This window comes from Mus musculus, chromosome 4 (assembly GCF_000001635.26).
Source record: "Mus musculus strain C57BL/6J chromosome 4, GRCm38.p6 C57BL/6J".
Classification (NCBI taxonomy): domain Eukaryota; kingdom Metazoa; phylum Chordata; class Mammalia; order Rodentia; family Muridae; genus Mus; species Mus musculus.
The window spans coordinates 57,613,071-57,628,543 of record NC_000070.6 but is presented as its reverse complement, the minus strand read 5'-3'; the positions used below and the strand labels follow the sequence as shown (position 1 = coordinate 57,628,543).

At 45.1% G+C, this 15,473-nt stretch overlaps 1 protein-coding gene and 1 long non-coding RNA gene across 6 annotated transcripts in view; one reads left to right on the top strand and one right to left on the bottom strand.

The window, feature by feature from the left end:
• The window catches only part of Pakap (paralemmin A kinase anchor protein), a 462,510-nt gene that overhangs the window by 268,441 nt on the left and 178,596 nt on the right, over positions 1–15,473 (bottom strand). The gene's annotated exons all lie outside the window — the stretch shown is intronic.
• Positions 6,394–14,557, top strand: Gm52699. Its single transcript, XR_003955212.1, has 3 exons — positions 6,394–6,418; positions 14,024–14,167; positions 14,317–14,557. It is a non-coding gene; the product is annotated as a predicted gene, 52699 (long non-coding RNA).

Genomic DNA, 15,473 nt, shown 5'->3' with positions numbered 1-15,473 from the left:
AAAAACCTGATCTCATTTGTCATTTCTAAACTTTATAGTGCAAAAGGACATTTCCCAAGTACCAAAATTATGTGTAGACAGATAGGTTTGGGCAATGTAAAGAGTGAAAACACAAGAAAGTTATCTGAGTATGTAATCTTAGGATGAGAGAAGACCATCTTAAAGGTCATATGAAGAAATCCACAAAATACAAAATTGCTTATCTTTATTATAATTTATAAAACATATTTATTTATTTGGTGTGTTATGTGTATGCGCGCGCATGTGTGTGTGTGTGTGTGTGTGTGTGTGTGTGTGTGTGTGTGTGTAAGCCAAAGATAAGTTGTGGAAGTCAGTTCTCTTCTACCATCACGTGGGGTCTGGGGATCAAACTCAGGTCGTCGGGCTTGGCAGGAAGTCCTTTTACCCACTGAGCCACCTCACCAGCAGCTCTTACCCTTGCTGAGATCTCTGACAGATGAGAAATAACAGCCACCTTCACAGAACTCATCCCTGATGGGGTTTCTAATTTGTTCACCGTCTGTCTCAGTGAATAAGATTCATGCTCCATAATGAGCATGTCTGTCTGTCTGTCTATCTGTGTGTCTCATTTATGGTTTGATGCTCATGCCTGGAACCAAGCCAAACACAACCTATGCCTAGAGAAGAATTTCTTGATGAATTGGTTAAAAACAAATAAATAAAATTCAGCCATTAAAATTCATGTTAAAAAGCTATTAAGAGTCATATTTTCAATATCAAAACACTATCACTTTGGGGGGTGGGGTGGAAGACAAACCCAGGGCCTTATGTGAGTTTTCTATCCCTGAAACCCAGAGGGACTGGGGAGAAGAGGGAGAGCGGAGAGAAGGACTGATTCTCAAGTACTCAGTTTCAAAAACAGTGTACAAACAGCTTTGGGTTCATGGAACCTGAAGAGGCCACCTCCTGTAGCCAGGCAGGAACCCCAGTGGAGCAATAGAAACATCAACCCACCCACAAACTTTTGACCCAAAATTTATCTTTTCTCCAAGAAATGTAGGGATGGGGGATGGAGCAGAGACAGAGGGAATGACCAAGCAATAACCGGCCCAACTTGAGACCCATCCCATGGGCAAGAACTATCAATGATGCTATGTTGTGCTTGCAGACAGGAGTCTAGCAAGCCTGCCCTCTGAGAGGCTCCACCCAGCAGCTGACTCAGACAGATGCAGACACCCACAGCCAAACAGTGGGTGGAGCCTGGGGACTCTTATGGAAGAGTTGGGGGAAGGAATGAGGGCCTTGAAGGGGATAGACCACAGGAAGACCAACAGAGTCAACTAACTGAACCCTTGGGGCTCTCAAGAGACTGAACCACCAACCAAAGAGCACACACAGGCTAAAGCTAGCCTCCCCCCGCCCCGAGACATATGTGCCAGATGTGCAACTCAGTCTTCATGTGGGTCCAGAACAACCCAATAAGCTATCCCAAAAGCTGTTGCCCATATGTGGGATATATTCTTTGAGCGGGGCTGCCTTGTCTGGCCTCGGTGGGAGAGGACGAGCCTAGCTCCACAGAGACTTGGGTAGGGATTACCCAGGGGGCCTCCACCATCTCAGAGGAGAAGGGAATGGGGCATGGGGAAGGACTGTGGAAGGAGGTGACAGGAAAAGCAGCAGCAATCGGGATGTAAAGTGAATACAAAAAAGCGTAGTGCAACCTTATTATTATTATTATTATTATTATTATTATTATTATTGTTGTTGTTGTTTGTTTATTATTATTATTATTATTGTTTATTATTATTATTATTATTATTATTATTATTATTATTATTATTATTGTTTGTTTATGGTTTTTCTCACTGTGCAGCCAAGGCTGGCCTCGAACTCACTATGCTCCCGCCTCAGCTTTTGTCATTGGAATAACAAGCTTACTTGTGGAAGGGGAGGCTCTCCCACCTAGATCTGTCCTCCACACAGTAGCAGTGTTGCTCAGTGGGGTTCTCCAGGAAAGGAGGCAGCCCTACCCGAGCCCAGGTAATTAGAGATCTGCCCTGGGGGTGGGGGGATGGGAGGATTGGAGGTGGGATCCATAGCAGCTCTGAAGAAAATGAAACTCTTTTCTGCTGCCACTCTCTCCCCAGGTGCCTTGGGAGATCCTCTAGAGGCCTGGCTACAGTCTGGGGCCAGATTCAAGAACTCTGACTCTTGGAGCCATGGAAGTGTGTCCTGACCCCTGTTTCCCGGCTGCAGCTGGATTGAAAACTACATGAGCCAGCTTAATGCCTGCATAATTTGACCTCAGTTCTCCCCACAACATAGAACCCTAAGAAATGGTTATGATCACCCGAGGGACATTAGGGAGAAACATTAAATATGCCAGGCCCTAACCTCAGAGATTCGAATCTTACTGGTCTAGTATTGGAGGTTGTGAATGTTGCCAGATGGTTTCAATGTCAGCCAAGGTGGAAAGATCTTCTTGGGCACAGTCTCTTGGCTTGAGCTTAAACAACTGCTTTGGCTGAGGTGAATCTGGGCTCCATCTTCTTCAATGTCAACTGAACTATCTATCAGTCAATGTTGTTAGAAGACGTGACACTAGTCAGCCACATTTCTGTTTTCATGGATTCCTTTGTTCTTCAAAGTGTAGGTCTCTGCCAAAGGCTGGTGGGGTCTGAGGCACAGAGGTGAAAAGAGTTTGTCTTGGCCCTCTGGAGGGTCAGTGCTGCCTCTTTGTGGCAACATTTCTCATCCTCACCCTCATGTGCCTAATTTCCCTTCCCATGAGACTTTTCCTACCTTAGTTTACATCTCTATTTTCCTTCCTTCCTTCCTTCCTTCCTTCCTTCCTCCCTCCCTCCCTCACTCCCTCCCTCCCTCCCTCCCTCCCTCTCTTCTTCCCTTCCTTCCTTTTCTTGAGTCAGGGTCTCAAGTAACCCAGGTTGACCTTGAACTCTCTATGTGATTGAGAATGGCCTTGAACTTCAGATCCTCCTGCCTCTACTTTCCAACAGTTGGCATGACACTTCTGTACGGCCAACCCTCAGGTTGTGAGGTGCAGGAACCTGAGCCATTACACACCCCAGGCAGGCACTTTACCAGCTGAGCATCTCAGTGCCAAGATTACTATTTTATATCCAGGCCAGGCATGATAAATCAGATCAGAAGGCCAAGTTAAGAGGAAGTTATAAATCAGTGGTGAACATCATCAAGATTTTCTAGTTGAATCTGGCCTTGAGCTAAAATAAAAAACTTTGGTGCCTCAAATATTCCCTTAAACGTGCTGGTGCTAGACTGCATTTCAAAACTCAGGAAGAAGGTACGGAAGAACAGGTACCGTCCACTGGACCTGAATCCCTCCGGTTAGGGCCTGGCATGTTTAATGTTTCTCTTTAATGTCCCTCAGGTAATCATAACCATTTCTTAGGATTCTATGTTGTGGGGAGAAGTGAGGTCAAATTATGCAGGCATCAAGGGGCTCATGCAGGTTACAATCCAGCTGCAGCTGCAAGACAGATGTGAGTGATGGGGTCAAGGAACACTTCTGTGGCTCTGTGAGTGGACAACAAATTAGGTCATCGGCAGAGCTGAGGGTTGTGACAGAGCCTCTAAGGCCATCCTGGGGACAAACCATACCTTTGGCCTGTGCAGATGACAACCTGAGGCCAGCCAGGGAAGGCATCAGTTATACCAGGAACCTGAGAAGTACATAAGCTCTCAGGTTGACTCGGCCTCCTATTAGGAAGCCATGCCAGCAAAATGAACAAGACTGTTCTATCCTTCTTATCCCCCTGTCTCAGTAACCTTAACCAGAATTTAATGTCCAGTGTCGTACCATTGTGAGGACTGGAGGACAAATATTAATATGTCATATTCGATACAGATCTGATGCAATGCAAGGTTAAAAAAGATAGTGTAAAAAAAAAAAAGAAACAAGCACATCAGATGGCAGGCTTCCCTGCCACTACAATAGATTTCTACTTCTCTTCTCATTTGTGTTGTGGGTTGTTTTTCCCTATAAAGGTGTTTGGATGTTTTTGTGAGTGTTTGTTTGTTTTTTGCTTGTATTAATTTTGTGTTTTGACACAAGAAAGCTATCTAGCTGACAAGAGAAAATGATCACCAAACCAAACAAGGTTTATGACGAATACCAAACGGTAAGGAGGAAACACACCTACTTTTTGATTCCTGGCTGGATTCGGAAGGTGCATGCTTAGGCTGCGTTTGAGAGGTCTGCCTGCCTCCGATGGCACTGTCTAAAGCACACGGCCCAGGGGCTCTGGGTCCTACATTAGTCGTCAGAAGATCCCTGACTTCGAGTAGAGAGAAGAAAAGGTCCCAGGTAAAAGCTAGACCCTGGGTATGGCATCATGAGGAAATAAAGGATTTTGGTGAAAGCTCCTGTCCCTTCTGCGAGGATTCTGCGTGACTGACCACTATCCTTAGTTGCAGAGGTGCAGGCAAACTTGGTCTGCAAGAGTTCATACAGTAAATATTTCTGGCCTTACAGTCTCTGTCACAACCCCTCAGTTCAGCAGTCAGTCCAAATGGTTCTCCTGTTGACCTCTGAGACACAGAATCAACACGAAAAACATGGGTAATAACCCAGCAGGCACAACCCCAGGACGGGCAGCACAGCCCACTACAACCCCAGGACGGGCAGCACACCCCACTACAACCCCAGGACGGGCAGCACACCCCACTACAACCCCAGGGCGGGCAGCACAGCCCACTACAACCCCAGGACGGGCAGCACAGCCCACTACAACCCCAGGACGGGCAGCACAGCCCACTACAACCCCAGGACGGGCAGCACACCCCACTACAACCCCAGGATGGGCAGCACACCCCACTACAACCTCAGGACGGGCAGCACACCCCACTACAACCCCAGGACGGGCAGCACATCCCACTAGAACCCCAGGACGGGCAGCACATTCCACTACAACCCAGGACGGGCAGCACATCCCACTAGAACCCCAGGACAGGCAGCACACCCCACTACAACCCAGGACAGGCAGCACACCCCACTCCACTATAGCAAGGCTTCTTAAATTTTCTTCACTCACAGCTCCTTTCAGTCCGAGAAATTTTTATGCTACCTCAGGATTATAAGGACATAACATATATATATACTAATAAAATACTGATTCTAGATCATAAATATTTACAAATAATTCTTAGTTATACATACCATTTTATCATTTATTAGAGACTTTAATGCAACTTTGTTGCATCAGGACCACCTGTCTGAGGTTGGCAAAAAAAACCAAAAAACAAAAAATCCCTGCCTGCAAGATGTCTGTTAAATCCCTGGACTTATGACAGGGACCTTGGCTGAAGGAGGGGGTCTTATGTTTATGTAATTAAGTCAAGGATCTAGAGAGGTAGAGAACATTATGCAGCCGCCTCCTCAGTGGCCATATTTCTGGTGGAACGGAATGCCATATGCCTGTTATATCACCAGCCACAGACACATTTGTGCAAAAATAGAAACTGTCCAACCACTGAAACATTGTCTCGGCCAACATTCAAACAGGGACAGTAAAGTGAAAGAAGGAAGGCGTGGTGTTTGATATGTGGCACACTGCTGGCCCAATCATGACGCTGTACAGAAGAAAACAAAGGACCAGACTTACCCGATATATCCCACAGTCCTAGAAGCAAGCAGGGAGGAGGATGTTGAGGGAAGGCTACGGCTGAGAGCTGTATACCCCTGGAATTGTCACATGCTACTTTATCTGTGTCTCATGTCACCAGGAGGCAACATTATTGTCTCTACTTTGCAGACAAAAGAAGAAAGATTCAGAAATGTTGGCCACAAAGAGGCAGAAGAGAGTAGGACTGCTTTTATTTGACTCTATCAGGCCCTGCAGTCATACTGTGTGTTCCTCAGTCAAGGTTTCAGTGACAGAGGATGACCAGTCCTTGGTTAATCAAGAGGACTTGTGTAAGATCCATAGTAACCAGAGACTTCTTGTGTGATACAAAGAGCCTGTCAAGTTAATTGTTCCACCCTTGGGCACAGTTTAGGATTTACCTGGGTAGCAACTGTGATATCAACCTGCTGCCTATTCCCTCCCTCTAGAGCAGTTCTCAACCTATGGATGGATCCTTTGAAGGTCAAATGACCCTTTCACAGGGGCCATATACCAGCTATCCTGTATATTGGTTATTTACATTATGATTCATAACAGTAGCAAAATTATAGTTATTGTGATGCTTTGTATATGCTCAGCCCAGGGAGTGGCACTATTAGAAGGAGTGGCCCTGTTGGAGTAGGTGTTTCACTATGGGTATGGGCTTTAACTCCCTCATCCTGGCTGCCTGGAAGCCAGTATTCTGCTAGCAGCCTTCAGATGAAGATGTACAACTCTCAGCTCCTCCTGCATCATGCCTGCCTGGATGCTGCCACGTTCCCACCTTGATGATAATGGACTGAAACTCTGAACCTGTAAGCCAGCCCCAATTAAATGTTGTCCTTTATGAGACTTGCCATGGTCATGGTGTCTGTTCACAGCAGTAAAACCCTAACTAAGACAGTTATGAAATAGCAACAAAAATAATTTTATGGTTGGGGGTCACCATGGTATGAGGAACTGTTTAGAGAATAGCAACATTGGAGAGGTTCTAGAGTCGAGGCTCTATAACCACACACTTTAATCTCTCTCTCTCTCTCTCTCTCTCTCTCTCTCTCTCTCTCTCTCTCTCTCTCTCTCTTCACATGTGTATGTATAGTGTTTTGGTTTTTTTTTTTAATGTTTGCATGTGGAGGCCCAGGGTTGGTGTTAGGACACCATCAATAGCTGTTCTACCTTATTCACTGAGGCAGAGTCTCCCAGTCAGATCCGGGGGTCACCGATACAGCTGGTCTTGCTAGCAGCTTGCTCTGGGGCATCCCCTGTCTTCCGTGCTGAGGGTGCAATCACAGGCAGCCACCATGCTCACCTGACATCTCATGGGTCCTGGGAAATCTAAACTCCAGTTCTCATGCTCATGGGGTCTCTCCCCGGCCCCAGATCTCAGTCTCAATGTTGTGAACTTCTCCCCCAGCTTGAGTCTGGGGTTCATCCCAAGCCATCGCCATTGCAATTTGGCACCTCCATTTCCTACACAGGACCTCAGAGAAAGAGCCTGCTGTCCTCTCAGGATGTCACTTTTGCATTTCCCTTTCATTCTCCAGTTCTCAGTCCCAAAGCCATCATAACCCACACTGTCTAAAGCCCCTATCTATCTGTTCCACGCTTATCTCCCACCTGGCTGTTTCTCACATCTAAAATGATTCGGTTTTCTCATTTGCTGCTTTCAAATCCATCCTCTCTCATCATAACAAGATTCCCTGAGTCGGGACTTCTGAGACTGTCACATTCGATATTCATTAGAGAGTCTGATACATGGTAGCCACTCACTAAACAAAGGAATGGGTGAACACGATCACACTGGTTGCTTCTATTTGCACCAAGGATGCTGGTGCTGGGTGCAGCTCTTCTTCAGGTCATGGATGGGGTTGGGGAAGTGGGTACTCTGACCCCTGAATACCCTTCTTCTGTATAGTTCTAGACATCCTGGATCAGGGTTTCTCTTTCTCCCAATACTGAATTGTAAAAAACACCCTGGACAGGCTGACCCATGCTGTCTTGGCCCATGGGAGACTCTGGCAATTACAGTAAGAAGCAATCCCAGCCCATAAATCCAGAGAATCTTGAGTCTAGTTAATAGAGCCATTTTTTAGCAAGTTGAGCACTTCTGCAGCCACCGCCCAGAAGCCCAGGGAAGCCGCTTTCTCCTAAATTATGAAGAATCTTTACTTAGCTTTCTGCCACCTCCCAGGACACAGTCATTAATTCCTTGGCAAAATAGCCTCTCTGTATTCACATGAGGTATCAAGGAAAACAAAGAAAAACCAGGGGGTGCAGTCCTTAGGCTAGCTTTTCCCATCAGTGACCCAAAGGACCTTTTTGTGTCCCCTGGGAAAGATGAAGACAAAGCAGAACATTTGTAAATGTACCTGAACTTGCAACTGTCAGTATCCAGACAGGAGAGGAAAAAGTAGGATGTACTTGGATTAGTCTAGTCCAGTGTATGTATGCTATGCTCACTGTTATCACTGACCTCTTGAAAAACACACACACACACACACACACACACACACAAATGCACACACATCCCTTTGTAGTACTTGATTCATTCATGAGGCATAAGACTCCCATTCATGATACAGAGCTGCCAAGACCTACAGGGCATGTCACATTTCAGCTGTGTGGGCTTTCTTTCCTCTCATACCCATATGGTGGTTTGAACAAGATGTCCCCCCACAGTCTCAGACATTTGAACACTTGGTGTCCAGTTGGTGGTGCTGGGTGGGGAGACTTAGGAGGTGTGGCCTTGTTGGAGGAAGTGTGTCAGTGGAGGTAGGTGTTGAACGTTTGAAGACTTGAGCCATTTCCAGTGTGTTCTCTCTGCTTCCTGCTTGGGATTCAAGACGCATCTCTCAGCTGTTTCTGCTGCCTTATCTGCCTGCCATGATGGTGATAGATTCTTACCCTCTGGAACCATAGCCCGAATAAATCTTTTCTTCTATAAGCTGCCTTAGCCATGGTGTTTCATCACAGCAATAGTGAAGTAACGAATACACCATCCCAGGTGGGGAGGCAGCGGGGAGTTTGACACATGCACGAGTGCACTCCCACTCGTGTGCAAGCCCACACGCACAGGAACCTCGGTAAGACTAAGACTGGTGTTTCCATTTCTGAAATACCTTCTAATCATAAATCATTTTAAATATGTAAAAGTGATAGACACACAGTGTAGGAAATTATTATTTTTGTCTTCTTTCTGTTGCTGTGATTAAAAAAAAAAGAAAGAAAGAAAGAGACCAAACAAGCAAAAGCAACCTAAGGGAGGAAAGGTTTTATCTCCTCTTATACTTCCAGGTCACAGTCCATCACTGAGAGAAGTCGGGAATGAACTCAAGCAGGAACTTGAAGCAGAAATCATGGAGGAACGTATCTGACTGGCTCACTCTTGCTCATACTTAGTCAGCTTTCATAAACAGCCTAGGACCACCTCCTAGGGAATGATGCTGCCCACAGTGGGCTTTGTCCTCCTAATGTCAATTATCAAGACAATTTCCAACATGATCACAGGGTCACCTGATCTGGGCAATTCCTCAGTTGGGACTTTCTTCTCAGGTGACGCTTGGCCTAGTCAAGTTGAGAGCATTGGCTAGGACACTTGCAGTATGCCCTTTAACCAGCTTCTCACAATGGTACCATTTTCATACCCATGATGCATTTGCCAAAATCAAGATGTCTGTGATATTGTGGGATTAGTTAAATTATTGGGTCTGGAGTCTATTTTCCCTTCACAAACACCCCACCCTGCCCACCCCTGTTCCAGAAATCCAATCCAGGGCACCACATCACATTTAGGGCATTTCTATTTTGAAGATCTAGGATGGCACCGCCCTCCCACCCCCATTCCCTTAGATTTGGAAATTGATGAAGTGGCTCTCAGAGCAGGGAGACACTGTGATTTCTCTCTTCCGTCTTTCCTTCACTTTCATGACAACACTGGATTTGTGCCGCAGTCTGCTTATCTATGAAATGGAGCTTGGCTGAACTCGCTGCCTCACTGGGTGGTGTGCTGGGATACAGGAAACCCCGGGGCTGTTGGCTTAGTGTTGCTGATTGTGGGTTTTATGGATCAGAAATTGACAGTCTGTAAGTCTTTTAAGATGTCTGGGTTTCAGTTTGAGACATGGGTAGTAAAACCTACCATATAAGGTTAGCATAAGGGCGTGATGTATTTGACCCCATAGAAGAATCAGGGCCTTGCTGTTTCAGGCATGAAGCCTTTTACACATGACATAGCCTTGTCAGTTAGTGAGGTCTTCCCCTGTCTCTCACACAGGTATATTACTGGAATTAGACCGAAACACAATCTGTCAAAATTCTCCCCAAAAGAAAATATTTATATTCTGAATGGCTGACATCTGGTTTGGATTTTAGAATTTGTGAGGCTCTGCTGCTTCAAAATAATTGGCTTTTAAAATTTAAGTGACAGCTCAAGTCAAAGGAGCCAAAGGAGAAACTTTTTGATCCCCAGCCCCCTCACGTAACAAAAAGATGAATTCAGCAGTCAGAATGAGAGTTCTGTATTGACTTAGAGTTTGCTTATCAGAGAAATAGGTTGTTTTAAGTCCAATACCTTCCAGTAACCACCCAGGATTGCTGGGCACATGAGTTATATGCAGCCAAGAGGACTAGGGAGAGATTTTCTATCTCTTTATTCTGTTGCTGTGACTAGTTTTAAGCTTCAGGGGCCATTAGTACGATGGTGAGTTTCTCAGTCCACGGAAGATTGTCCTGAATACATATAACACACTGCATCTGATAGATGCTAAACCCTGCCCCTTCCCGTTCCACTCACCCTGGTGCCATTCTTCCAAACTAGGCTTTAGAGCTATTGGCTCAGCCCTTTAAGTTAAAAATCACACAAACACACTCCCTGCCATCAGTGAACAGAACTTAGGCTTAGGGGGATGTTAGTCTTTGCTGTTTCTCACAGCTCTTTCTTCACCCAGCTATCTGAAGCAGAGAAGGCAGGGACAAAGAGGCTTTGCTTGGCCAGCTTTACTCAGTCTTCATGGCAGCTGGGCCAAGATCAGAATTTTAAGCATAGATGTATGATACACAAGGCTCACCAATCTGAGAGACTTCCTCGTCAATGAAGTCTGGGTCTCTAAAGACACATTCAGTTCCTAGCCAACATATAAAATGAAAGCCAGTTACTAACAAAATCACCCTCGAAAAACCCTTAAAATGTTCAGGAACCCCAACACTGTCTCACAAGGAATCCATACAGCTCCCTTCTCCTCCTGACTGTGGACCAGGTCAGCATTTCTCTGATCACTGCATAAAGAAAGCTGGGGCCATAAAACATGAGAAGCATCTGTTTCTTTAAACACAAAAATAATTAACAGGGGTCAAAAGAGACTTATGCAAATTCAAGAATGTATTAGTGACAACCTGCCGAGGAGCAACCTCGGAGAGGAAGGACTTACTCTGGCTCACAGTTTGAGAGAGAGTTCATCCTGACAGGGAAGGCATGGTTGGTAAGAACAGCTGCATCTGTCTTGATGAGCCCTTACTCACATCTGGGTAGACCAGATGGCAGAGAAAGGGGTGACAAGCACTTGTCTTTCTCCTCCCTCTGTACTGAGTCTGAGACCCCAGTATATGAAATGGAGCTGTGCGTACTTTGGAAGGGCTTCCCCTCCTTGGATAATTCTCTCTACAAACACCTGCAAGGCTGTGCCCATAGCTGTGTCTCCCAGATGACTACAAAAAGACACCCATCCGTAGCCAGTAGAGCTGACAGCAAAGGCTGACTATCACATATGAGTCTCCCAGCTCATACTCAATTCAGGTTTGCGATCATGGAGAAACAGTCCCCTCACCTCAGCAGCTTGTTCTTTTCTTCCCCTCAGTCCTGCCTATCATTGTTTCTGTTTTTGTTTTTTCCTTTTCTCCTAACTGAATTGATTTATGTTACATGTCTACATGGCCAAATTCTAAATCAAGGATTACTTAATATTAGGGATTTTTTTTTTGCTTTTCTTAAAAATGAGGATTTTATTTTATGTACATTGGTGTTTTCCTGTATATATGTCTGGGTAAGAGTGTCAGGTCCCCTAGAACTAGACTTACAGACAGTTGTAAGCTGCTCTATGGGTGCTGGGAATTGAACCACAGTCCTCTGGAAGAACAGCAAGTGCTCTTAACCACGGATCCACCTCTCCAGTGCCCACATTAGTCTTTCCCATAAACTATAAGAATTTATAGGCTAGGGAGATTGTTCAGTGCTTGATGTGCAAACAGGAGGAGCAGAACTCTGAGCCCCAGGACCCATATAAAAGGACCCGGTACAGTGGCATGAGCTTGTCATAGTGCTGAGGAAGCAGAGAGGCTGCTGCTCAGCCAGTCCAGCTGCAGGCCAGTCAGAGACCATTTCAAAAGGTGGATGACTGAGAAATGACAGCTGAATCTATCCTCTACACCCTCCAACACACACAGTCAATGATTGGTCAATTGATGTTTTGGTAAGTGCATAAGATTACCAAATACAACTCAGTCTCTAAGTCCTGAGACCTGAAATGGAAACATTAAAAACCACACAGGCACCCCCCAAACTCTGCTCTATGGACTGAGGTTGTGTAGCCCTAGTGAAGAAAAGGAAGAAGCAACCGGCTACATGAGAAATTGCAACAAAGGAGACTCCTTTGTATACAGAAATACTTCATGTTCCCTTCCCCACAACCCCAGAACTTTACAGCAGATGGAGAAACTAGAAACCACAACTATCTTCAAGTCACAGGCCAATCCCCTAGATTCCCTCAACTAAATTTGCCACTAGCACCATTTGTGGTGACTTTGCTCCACAACGCTGGAGAAACCAAGATACATAGGTTGCTTTTATGTCTTAAAACCTTCCCAAGTTAGAGGGCAGCGGGTGTCTTTTTTTCTTCTTTCTCGAGACAGAGTTTCTCTGTATAGCCCTGGCTGTCCTGGAACTCACTCTGACCAGGCTGGCCCAAACTCAGAAATCTGCCTGACTCTGCCTCCCAAGTGCTGGGATTACAGGAGTGTGCCACCACTGCCCAGCTGCTTAATTAGGGCTTCTAATGCTGCCTCCTGAAACACCACGATGTAAAGCAAGTCGGGGAGGAAAGGTTTTATTTGTCTTATACTTCCATATCAATGTTCATCATCAAAGTCAGGACAGGAACTCAAACAAGATAGGATTCTGAAGGCAGTAGCTGATGCAAAGGACCTACCCCTGGAGTGGTGCTGCTTAGTGGCCTGCTCATCATGGCTTGCTCAGCCTGCCTTCTTATAGAACCCAGGACCACCAACCCAGCGTAGCACCATTCACAAGAGCTGAGCCCTGGCCATCAATAACTAATTAAGAAAATGTCTTACAGGCTTGTCTATAGCCCACTCTTATGGCGGACTCTTGCTTTTCTCCTCCTTCTCTCCCTCCCTCTCCTCTTCTTCTTGAGACAGCGTTTCTCTGTGTAATAGCCCTAGCTGTCCTGGAACTCACTATGTAGACTAGGTTGGCCTTGAACTCACAGAGATCTGCCTGCCTCTGCCTCCTGGGAATGGAGACATTTTCTTAACTGTGGTTTCCTCCTCTCAGACAAACTTTAGCATGTGTCAAGTTGACATAAAACTGGCCAGGACAGCAAGTAAGGAAGTAACTCACTGAAATCTATGAGTCTAACAAGATAAACTTAGACAGAATGCAAGATTCCTGGTAGAGAATAACCACAGACCTTATGGGGGATGTGAGACAACAGAGTATGAGATGGGCTTCTCAAAGAGAGAGAGATAGCCTGTGCAAATATCCAAGTTTAATGTAACCAACAGTAGGGAATTTTCCTTAATCTTAAAAAATATTTACATAAGTATTATTTCTTTTATTTGTTAATCAATAGGTATGAATAAGAGCTGAGGCAGAAAATGAACTGTGAAATCAATAGCTACAGAATCATCAAATGATTCTCATTTCCTTCCACAGAAAAATCCCGCACCCTATTGCTATATCCCCACCCTCTGGTAAGGCCATTTCAAGATTGGTTGACTAGTTCCAGTTTCCAGCAGCTAGAGATTTCGTAACATTGTAATTCCTCTTTATTATCGAGAGTTTCATATAACTATCATAACAAAATATGACCATATCCACCCCCTGTTTTCTCTCTCCAGTTACTTTCGTAACCCTCAGCATGATGTGCCCTTTCCAACTTCATTTTCTTTCTTTCTTAAATAGCCTACTAAGTTCAGCTAGTGCTGTCCATATGTGCATGGGAGTTGGGCTATCCAATGGAACATGGGAACCCAGTGGTTGAAGTACCTCAAGAAAGACAGATTCTCTTCCCCAGCGGCTATCAACTGCCAATAGCTCCTCAGTGAGGGGTGGAGCCTAGAGAGGAGCTTCCCATCTGGGCTTTCCAGCTGGTTTTTAGCTGGTTTGATCTTGTTCATGTCTTGTGCAGGTTACCACACCAGTAGCTGGATTTTTGAAAGACCAATCTGAGTCCTTGAACTCATTGAAATCTACAGTAGAATTCCAACTTGAGTTCGGACTGACCCTGACTGTCTGTCTCACCACCACTACCACCAGCAACAGCATCACATCTGTAAGTGAAGAACCATTGGGGCTCCCTAGCGTGGTATCCCAGAGCAGGGAGTAATAGTTGCTAGTCTAGCGACACTTGATAGCAGCATCCTACGGGGTGTTCACCATCCATCAAAGCAAGGACTCATGCTTTTATCTCCACTCGATTAGGAGATCTGCATCCTTGAAGAGACCATATTTTGAGGATCATGGCACTGACAAGTACCATGCTCTTTTGAATCGATTATGCCCACTCACAGAAGATGTGAAAGCCTACCAGTGATATTCACAACCGAAAGAAATACCAGGTAGCTCTGCCTGGTTTACCCACACTCCCCTTCTACCCTGTTTGTACCCCAAGATAATTTTCGTCCCAACTCAGACCTTCACTTTCTCTTAACTCTTCCCCCTTTCCTCCAATTTGTCCAGAGAAGCTTAATTTCCCTGGCTCCTTTTTGCAAGTCAAGAACGAACCAAATGGTAAAGTAAAATCAAGTAATTACAACTGCATCAAAATGTGTTTTCCAGCATAATCATACATAATAAAGCAGTCTTGCCATTATCTCCTAAAACCCCTGAAGGTCCAAAAACCTCTCCAGGAGGCTTCCTGAGACGCTTCAGCAGCTACTTATGGCCTGACTAAGCATGCCTTGCCCAGGCATTAATACTTACGGCTGAAAAACCACAAGCAGAGCTGCACTCTAAATTCATTTTTAGAGTTTTGTATTATTTCCTTGCTAGGTTTTCTAAGTTCTTTGGACATGTATATTAATTCATTATATATTTTAAAAGACAATTGTGGATTGGCCTGTGAAGGGGGAACTCCTTTAGATTCAAATTCTTGGCCATAGGCTATCTTGGGGGGCATGTCTTAAACATACCTTCTAAGAATATTAAATCTGTCACCTCCTACTTAAATATGACCTATTCATGACAATCACAATCATTATGTATGTCCTAATGATCCAATCTTCCACTTGATGTTCCCTTCATAAGTAAAAGCTATGCATGTCTAGACCTGTGTCATGACTCTTGTATGGACATTTGCCTGGTTTTGCATGGCTCAATGTTACCAATTATTAGCACCAAAACCAGCCATAGAGATTGAGAAAAGCTGTAACTCACGTAACTGTCAAAGTGGCATAAGACTTTAACTAAAGGATCCTGCTGGAGACATTGGCCCTAGAGACGGAAAGAGCCAAATGCGCCCATTTTGACCCCGGTTAGCACGCTCTGCCAAGTCAGAACTAGCCTGTTGTGACAACTCCAGACAAGACTTTGGAAAGCAAAAGTGGTGGTATCAGAGATCATGGTGACATAGGCAGAGG